The sequence below is a fragment of the Micrasema longulum genome, unplaced genomic scaffold (assembly GCF_059751315.1).
Source record: "Micrasema longulum isolate JH-2025_06_02 unplaced genomic scaffold, ASM5975131v1 h1tg000780l, whole genome shotgun sequence".
NCBI classification, from domain to species: Eukaryota; Metazoa; Arthropoda; class Insecta; order Trichoptera; family Brachycentridae; genus Micrasema; species Micrasema longulum.
The window spans coordinates 114,872-124,327 of NW_028277973.1; the positions used below are offsets into that span (position 1 = coordinate 114,872).

At 35.2% G+C, this 9,456-nt stretch overlaps 1 long non-coding RNA gene across 1 annotated transcript; it reads right to left on the reverse strand.

The window, feature by feature from the left end:
* Positions 1-3,963: 3,963 nt before the first annotated feature.
* Positions 3,964-5,552, reverse strand: LOC148279020 (uncharacterized). Its single transcript, XR_015823006.1, has 3 exons — positions 5,485-5,552; positions 4,077-4,126; positions 3,964-3,995 (listed from the first exon to the last, which is right to left on the reverse strand). It is a non-coding gene; the product is annotated as an uncharacterized LOC148279020 (long non-coding RNA).
* Positions 5,553-9,456: the final 3,904 nt, after the last annotated feature.

Below are 9,456 nucleotides of genomic sequence, written 5' to 3' on the forward strand. Positions count from 1 at the left end.
GGTTTTATGATTTAATTAATGATTTGATCGTAACACACATTCCTCTCGACACACGTAGTCGCAAACGTTCATATCCTACTTGGTTTAGTGATTCTTTGTTAAAATTAATTAAAGAAAAAAAGAAAGTTCATGCCAAATGGAAAAAGTTTGGTAACCTTCTCGATTACGATGAGTTTGCTCTGTTGCGTCATCGACAAAAAATACTTCAGGAAGATTGTTTTCAAAAATATGTTGTATCTTTACAAAATAACATCAAATCCAACCCCAAGCAACTCTGGTCATATATAAAAGAACGTCGAGGTGGCTCTGCTTACCCTAAATCCTTCGAGTATAAAGATCAGAAATATAACAGTGGTCAGTCTATTTGTCAAGGATTCAATGATTTCTTCAGTTCGGTCTTCAGCAAACCTTGCACTTCATATTCTGTAGAAAATCTTGCACCACCATATTGTGATGACGGTAGTTTAATAGATAAAATTGAAACTACTGAAAGGGAGGTACACAAGTTCTTGTCTACACTCGACGTAAATGGAGGTGCTGGAAGTGACGGAGTACCTCCATATTTTATTGTAAAATGTGCAAAATTATTATGTATCCCTCTCAATAAAATAATTAATTTATCTCTCAAGCAAGGATATTTTCCCCTGAAATGGAAAGAAGCTCATATCTTACCAATACACAAAAAAAGTTCAAAAAATAAAATTTCTAATTATAGAGGTATTTCCATACTCAATACTTTCAGCAAAGTGTGCGAAAAAATAGTTTATTCTCGGATTTATCCAATCATAGTAAAAGGAATACCTCCCCAACAACATGGGTTTCTGAAAGGCAAATCTACTATCTCCAATTTGATAGAATTTATAGATTATGTTTTTCATTGTATGGACAAACTTGAGCAGGTTGATGTAATTTATACAGACTTCGAAAAAGCTTTCGACCGAGTGGATCATATCATTCTTATGAGAAAACTTTTAAACTTGGGTGTAAAAGGAGACGTTCACAGATGGATCTTATCTTATCTCAGCAATAGAAGCCAAGCTGTTGTTCTTGGTGGTTTTCGATCTGAGTTTGCTGATATTTCCTCCGGAGTACCCCAGGGTTCACATTTGGGACCATTGTTTTACAATGCGTATCTCTATGATATTTATGTTGTATTTATGAACGCAAGATTTTTGATGTACGCAGATGATAAAAAAATATACTTCAAAGTTAAGAATCCCCTTGACTGTCTTAAACTTCAAGATGATATAAACCGTTTGACAGAATACTATTTGAAAAATCGTATTAACGTCAATGTATCAAAGTGTTTGCTTATTTCTTTTTCGCGAGGTCGACATCCAATCCCATATCATTATATATTATCAAACCAACCTGTTCAGAGAGTTGATACCGTACGCGATCTGGGTGTTATTCTTGATAGCAAACTTACATTTGAGAATCACTTCGATGACATACTGACCCGTGCACATAGAAACCTTGGTTTTGTACTTCGTACATGTCAGGTATTTAATGATATCGCGTGTATTAAAATGGTCTACTTTGCTCATGTTCGCAGTTTGCTCGAGTATGCCTCTTCTGTTTGGTCTCCACAATATGTCACACATAAAGAAAAGTTTGAGAAAATTCAATGGACATTTCTTAGACATCTTAACTGGAGATGCAGGTATACCGATCTCAATTATATGTCTTCCTGCAAAAAACACCACTTGCTTACTTTAGAAGATCGCCGTCTACTGTTGGACATGGGGGTGCTTCATGACATACTCAGTGGACGCCTTGATAGTCCGGCTCTTTTGTCAGAGTTATCATTAAATGTCCCCGGCTACCGCACCCGTCACACGTCGAGCTCTCTATTTCATGTGCCAGCAGTTCGTACGAACTATGCCCAGAACTCTCCACTTATACGTTTTGCTAGTGAATATAATTTGAACTTTCCCCTTATTGATCCATTTGATTGTAAAAAAATAACATTTAAAATGCGCGTCTTAAAACATTCTTTTTTGTCTTATACTTAGTTTCAATAATAACGTTTTATTTTATTTTATTAAATTTTATCTCTATTTCTTAATATTTTATATATATTTATATTTTCGATACCTGACATCCTCTTTCCAATATAACACCCACACACCCACCCTCTCACTCACTTACACTCACACAAACACACTAGTATGTATTGTACGTGTATTTAATGTATTTCTGTGGATATCTGTCATTGGTTTTATTCTCTGTATATGTTATTTGTTATATTTGTATTACATGTATTACTGTTGATATCCCCAATAAATAAAATTAAAAAAAAATTAAAAAAATTAAATCTCAACTGTCAAATTAATGACACATGCATGATTCATGCGTGAAGAGAAACTTGAAACTGGCAGAGGATGGATGAAAGCAGAGTAAGCGCCGTTGAATTGTGATCTACGTGTTGCAAATAATAACTTTCATGGATAAATTTTAAAGTATTTATTGTGTATGCAGATTTATTGTGTATGCAGACTTTTAAAGTGACAATTTCTATGATTCTTTGAATAGTGATTTTAAGGCTAAGTGTCCACTTGAGATAAAATCTCAAAATAAAGTCTCGAGATCGGTCTCAGAGTGTTGTCCATTTGAGATCACTTGCGGTCTCGAGATAGGTATGAGAGACTCGACACTGACTTTAGTCTCCGAGACCGATACAATTACGTGTCGACCAAAGAGTCAACACGCAGTCTGCTGTGTGACTTGATCGCACGTATATGTGTTTTTATTTTTCAAAGTGGATTCACGTCAGGCCCTAGCTATTTTAACTGTGCAAAAATCGACTCTAAAAAAAAAGGTGAGGAAAAGGGTGGATCGTCAAATTGATTTTGGAGCTGGTACAACTCTCGTAAATGAGTAGCGGTTAGAGGATGCACAGCAGTTAAATATGTTTATTTGGATGTCTGCAGTGGAGTTTGAACTGCTTTTAGATTTTGTAAAACATGCACTCATTTTCTTATCACGATTCCTGTACAACTTGTGATTAACATACCATAAAAATTCATTTTCATCATAAAGATTTATTAATTTAAAAAATTCCTCATCTGTACATTGTCGTACGCTCATTTAAATTAATTTAATCAATTTAAACACAAAAAATGCAATACGCTGTTCGATAGTGCTCTCAGCTTTTCTGACATTGACGGAAGACTGGAGACTACATCTCGAGTGCAGGAATAAACATGTCCACTTTTATCTCGGCGACCAGTAACGACTAGCCTCCGAGAGTGCTCTCAGGCCCATATACATTTGTGAGCTCTCGAGACTATTTCGTCGCAAGTGGACACTAGTAGCCTAATTTCAAATTTTGAATTCATATCAAAATAAATGTAAAATTATTGTCTTGTCCTCATTTATAAACCACAGATCTGATCTAAAAAAAAAACATAAAAAATATACAACCTCACATACACTGAAATCTTCAGTGAAAACTTGACATTAGAAATTTTCCGTATTTAGTCTTCATCAGATCTTCAGAATTATATCTTGGTTCAGGCTCAACATATAAGTAGTTCGTCTAGTAAACAAATGTTGAACCATACGTTAACTACTGTAGCAGCATATTATTTTTATCAAACCAAGAAAATTTTAGCAAACCGACTATATTACAAAACAGAGCTTGAAGAATCATTTTGAATAAACCGATACACAAGAGTAAATTTGTTGTTAAATGAATTCAAAGTACGAACTAGCTGACAGGCGTCTTACGCTTAGATGAGCTACGTCTTCGGCGAGAGAAAAAGTTATTATGACTCTACGCAAACAGCGCACTAAATTCAGTGATCGCGCATTTGCGGTCGCAGGCCCTATGGCATGGAATGCTCTCCAGCAGAGGTGCGAGGCAGTGACAGTGAAGTGGTGTTTAGCGCTATGATTTTTTTAAGTTTTTTTGTTTTGAAATTACTTCACGTGTGACGTCACAAATTCTCCTTGGTGAGTTTTGCTGATTTGTGGATTGGTTTCCCGTAAACCTAAAAACACTATATCATTGGTTGATTCCGAATAAATGGTGACGTAGTTCGTTTTTATAAACATCATTTTTTATTTCATACATTTTCAAGAAACTTCGCCATGCAATGTATTGCTATATTTTTTACCGCACCTAAGAAAACATAAAAAGATAGAAATATGTCAAAAGTCGAAATAATCGGCGCGTGTGCATGAGAAGATGTATGAATGTAGGAGAAGCGAGATCTGTAGGCAAATATAGAGTGATGTTGCGTTCTATCCTCTCTGCCTACGCTTACGGGGAAACGGCGTGATGGTTTGTTTGTTTGTTTGTTTTGAAAGCACTTAGATATCGGGACATTAAAGGTTTTGTTAGGACAGAAAATATATCGAGGCTATACTGACAGAATGCATTAAACCAACAGTCTATACATATTTCAAATATATTTTTTTAATAGGTTGATTTAAAATTTTATGCTATGCCCAGAATAAAGAAATCTCTTTCATGGCTTTAAAAATATAAAAAAAGAAAATTGTGGGAGAAATAATGCGTTGAAAGAATAAAAAATCTTTAAATGCGATTATCTCGGAACTTGTTTTAAAGACTTAATGCATTCTGTCAGTAAAGCCTCGATATATTAGGACGGACAGCAACCCAAATAAACATGTTTACCAGCGCCTGATATCCCATACAGGTGAAATAGTTAAAAATATGTATTTAGAAAAAATGCCGATATTAGGAACCATCACGCATTATACATATTTACACGCGGGTATGTGTGTGTGTGCATGTATGTATGTATGACCAACACATCGGAGAAAAACGCAGATCACACGATTCCCCCTCCTCTTACCCGCCACCACCCCGGCGACCAACACAGCGAACAGGTACCTCCATAACGATATGATTAGCTCGTACAATATCAATATGAGAATGAGTAAAAGTGACTTTGAGAAAAGAAAACATCCCAACGAAGGATAAAGCGCCCGCCCGGTTGCAACGAAATGTTTCTTTTTGTGCAAAGATTTTTCTTAGATGTGATTATAATGTAAGTGGGTCTGTAGTCTACATTGTTTGTCCTTGTAAAGGAAGTTTCAATGCATTAAAATAATAAAATGAGACATTAAATTAATAACACGTGGTGTTATCATAATTGTCTCTGGTGAAAATATGTCAATCGAAGTTACTGGCAGCTCACAGCGGAGTTCGATCCCGATTTGCGACTTGTATATTTATTTATTATGTGTACGGCCTAAGCCAATTATAACAGATAAATTAAGAAACGTGTACAAGAAACTGAACAAAAATAACATAAAACTGCGTAGCAAAGACAAACAAGGGCAATAAAATAGTTATCTAACTAACTAACTAACTAACTAACCATCACGCCATTTCCCCGGAGGGGTAGGCAGAGAGAATAGAACGCCACACCACTCTGTCCTGGCACACTTCCTTTGCTTCCTTCACATTCATACATCTTGTATGAATGTGAAGGAAGCACGTGCACGCACGTCGATTATTCCGACTTTTCACATGACCACTTTCAAGAATTTGTTGTACTTGATCATGCCATGTCTTTCTCGGCCTTCCTCGACTTCTACAACCGGCGTTACTTATAAACCTGGGCACTTTGATACATGACAGATGGCAGTAGGCATAACCATAGAAAAACATAACAGTTGAACTCGCATGCATCTTATTCAGAAATAAAGCAATGTGAATGTAGCTATGGTTGAAATACGTGTCATGTCAATGATTCTAATAATAATAAATAATATAATTTGGCCATTCGGATCTTTAGCACATCTAGGTTTTTATTACTATTAGCGATATTTTGTTATCATTTGTATTTTGTCATGGGTCGATTACAATTTTTCAAAAGGCGAAAATTTTGACGTTTAATTTCTAGATCGTAATTAAAGACGTACCTAATCATATATTTTTAGAACAAAATAATTATTTACCGTGATATTTAATCTAAAATGATTTCCAAAATGTGTACAGTGCCGAAAAAATATTTTTAATAATCATAACCATCTTTTACGGTTCCAATTGAATAGAATCCGTTATTTGGTTTGTTAAATAAAATTATGACCTTTGAAATTCGTACATAAGTGTGATTGGTCACCATAGAATTAAATATTTATATGTTGGTCACTTTGTTTTCCAAATGTCAGTTTGACCACTACAACACTAGTTAACATTTCCAATAGACAAAAAACTTAATATTGACCATAAATTGTGCAGAGTTATTCAATAATAAAACCACGTTCAGTATTTTCATATTTTACTATTTATTGATATATTATATTATTTGTTTATTTTTAAATACGTTTCAAAGATTAGATGAAACCGACGATTTATAATCTATTTAATTATTTTATTCAAAAGGTTTTATTTAAGAACTATTTGAACAGGTTGGGTTAGAATATGGAGCGCTGTATTTTTTTATTTATTTGTTACGCATCAGAAAAAGCACAATAAAAATGACGATATTTTTGTTGATTTATGTCATAAGCTGCTTCTCAGGAAATGACTTTATGACCTAACTAAATTTATTTATAAGAAATTCATGGCGTAGCCGAAATATTGTAATAAAAACTAGGATGTTTTTGTTAAGTGACGTTAGCAGGCGCTACTCAAGGGGGACTTTGTGACGTTACGAAATTCATGGCGTAGCCGAAATATTGTAATAAAAACTAGGATGTTTTTGTTAAGTGACGTTAGCAGGCGCTACTCAGGGGCGACTTTGTGACGTTAAGAAATTCATGGCGTAGCCGAAATATTGTAATAAAAACGAGGATGTTTTTGCTAAGTGACGTTAGCAGGCGCTACTCAGGGGCGACTTTGTCACGTGACGAAATTGTTTTATAAGAAATTCATGGCGAAGCCGAAATGCGTGGTGTTTCGAAATATATCAGTGTAGGTAGCCGCCTAGTTATAATATAATTTTTGTACATGTATAATTCTTATTTTTGTATATGTATACTTATAATTTTATTATGTTCACAAATATTTTTTATTTTAATATGTTTATGTATTTATCGCATTTTTTTCCAATTATTTTTAATCGCTATCCCGTTTATAGATTATATTTGTAACACTTAATAATACATTTTTAAAAGTATTAAATGTTATTTTTTTATTTTCCTTAATAGTATTGTTCATGTATATTCTATATTATTAGTTCTTCTAATTTACTAAATATTTTTTAATTACAAAAAATAAAAATGCGTATTTTTCGGATGTATTTTTCTGTAAGAAGAAAGAAGAAGAATTTTTCTGTAATAGACAATCTATGAAAATAATACACATCTAATTTTAGCTCGCAGTTGATCGAATTTCCAATCTTCTTTTTTTTCGATGGTTAAAACTCTATGAAATTCAAAGACAATAAAATTTTTGCTGTCATGTATCGATGTGCCCAGGTTTATAAGTTGCCCCCTACAACCAGACACATTCGCATCATAAATCTTTTTAGCCGTTCTTTCATCATTCATTCGCTCCACATGACCGAACCATCGCAAAAGACCTTTCTTAATTTTGTCGATAATGCTTAACTCAGCCTTGCATTCTGCTCTAATTTCGACATTAGGGCACCTATCATACATTGTTTTTCCGCACATTCGCCTGAGGGATCGCATTTCAACAGCATTCAGTCTACTTTCGTCCCTTTTTTTCCAACTCCATGCTTCGCTTCCATACATTAGGGTTGGTACCAGAACTCCATTATGAACTGCTAATTTAGCCTCTTGCGATAGACACTTATTTGCTACGACAGACTTTAAGGCACCATTAACTCTGTTACCGGCACTAACCCTCCTTTCAATATCCTTGTCCATATTTCCATCTCTAGTAAACATACTACCCAGATATACAAATTCTTCGACCTGTTTCAAACTATCTCCATTTACTACAATCTTACATTCAGTCATAGTTACATTTCTTTCAAAGACCATGACGTTCGACTTTTGCACATTCATTAGCAAATCAAACTCCTTGCACACTTCGTAAACCTTTGTAACCAAGGATTGCAGTTCCTCTTCGCTGTCAGCTAGGAGGACTGCGTCATCGGCGTACAGAAGGCAACTGACAGTTAGATTACTCATTTTCGCTCCCACATCCATACTTTTCAATTCTTTCATACATTTATCCATGTATATGTTGAATAACCACGGTGACATTACACATCCCTTATTACACTCCTTTAGGGATGTCAAACCAGGAAGTTAATGACCCATTTACCCTTACACACGCTACACTATCTTTGTACAAAGAAGCAATAGCGCGGACAAGGTTGTCACTCACTCCATACTCCGATAGAATCATCCATATTTTTTTCCTATCGACTCGATCAAATGCTTTTTGCAAATCAACAAAAGCGCAAAAAAGCTTCTGGTTTTTCGCCAAAAACTTTTCTGTCATATTGCGTAATGCAAATATTTGATCCATACATCCTCTACCATTCATAAATCCACTCTGTACATCCCATACTTTCTCCTTGGTCACGTTTCTTACTCTTTCTATCAGTATTCTTCCATTCATTTTGCCGACAGCGCTCAGAAGACTGATAGCTCTGTAATTCCCACACTCCACCTTAGAACCCTTTCCCTTGTATAACGGCATAACAACTGCCCTCCTCCAATCAGGTGGAGTCCTTTCCTCCTTGAGACACAAGTTAAAAAGTTTATGTAGCCATGTGAGAATTAATTTGCCACCCGACTTAATAAACTCTGCTAGTTATCTATAATATTAATAATAATTATTATTATGGATAACTTATACAGCGCCATTTTCGTAGGTTTTCGTAGGTTTCACCTCAAGGGCGCTTTACGAAATGATTATATAAAGATATAAATTTAATTTTAACTTTAATTTAAGAAAAATAATGTACTTTGTCACCACATGCTAAGAATTTATTCAAATGATTTAGAGAACAAGTGGGTTTTAAGTTTCTTCCGAAACATCACTTCGCTCTCACAGTTTCGGACCTCTGCTGGGAGAGCATTCCATGCCGTAGGGCCTGCGACCGCGAATGCGCGTTCGCCAAATTTAGTGCGCTGTTTGCGTAGAGGTATAATAACTTTTCCTTTCGACGTTGATGTAGCTGATCTAAGCGTAAGACGTCTATCAGCTAGTTCACCAGGAATGCAGAGTTCGCTTAGATATTCTGGAGCAGAGTTGTGCAGTGACTTATACATAAGCCAACAGAGTTTGTATTCCACCCTCTGTGGAAAACGTAGCCAGTGTAATTCCCGAAGTAGTGGAGTGATATGACTGAACTTAGAGATTCCAAAAATAAGTCTCGCTGCGGCATTCAATACAGACTGTAAGCGAGTCATTTTATTCATTGGTAGACCTGCGTAGATACCATTACAATAATCAACTCTAGACACTACAAACGCATTTATTAATTGACGGGCGGCATCAACCGGCAAATTTTGCGTAAGCATTTAATCTGTCTCAGCTGGTAGAAGCATGAA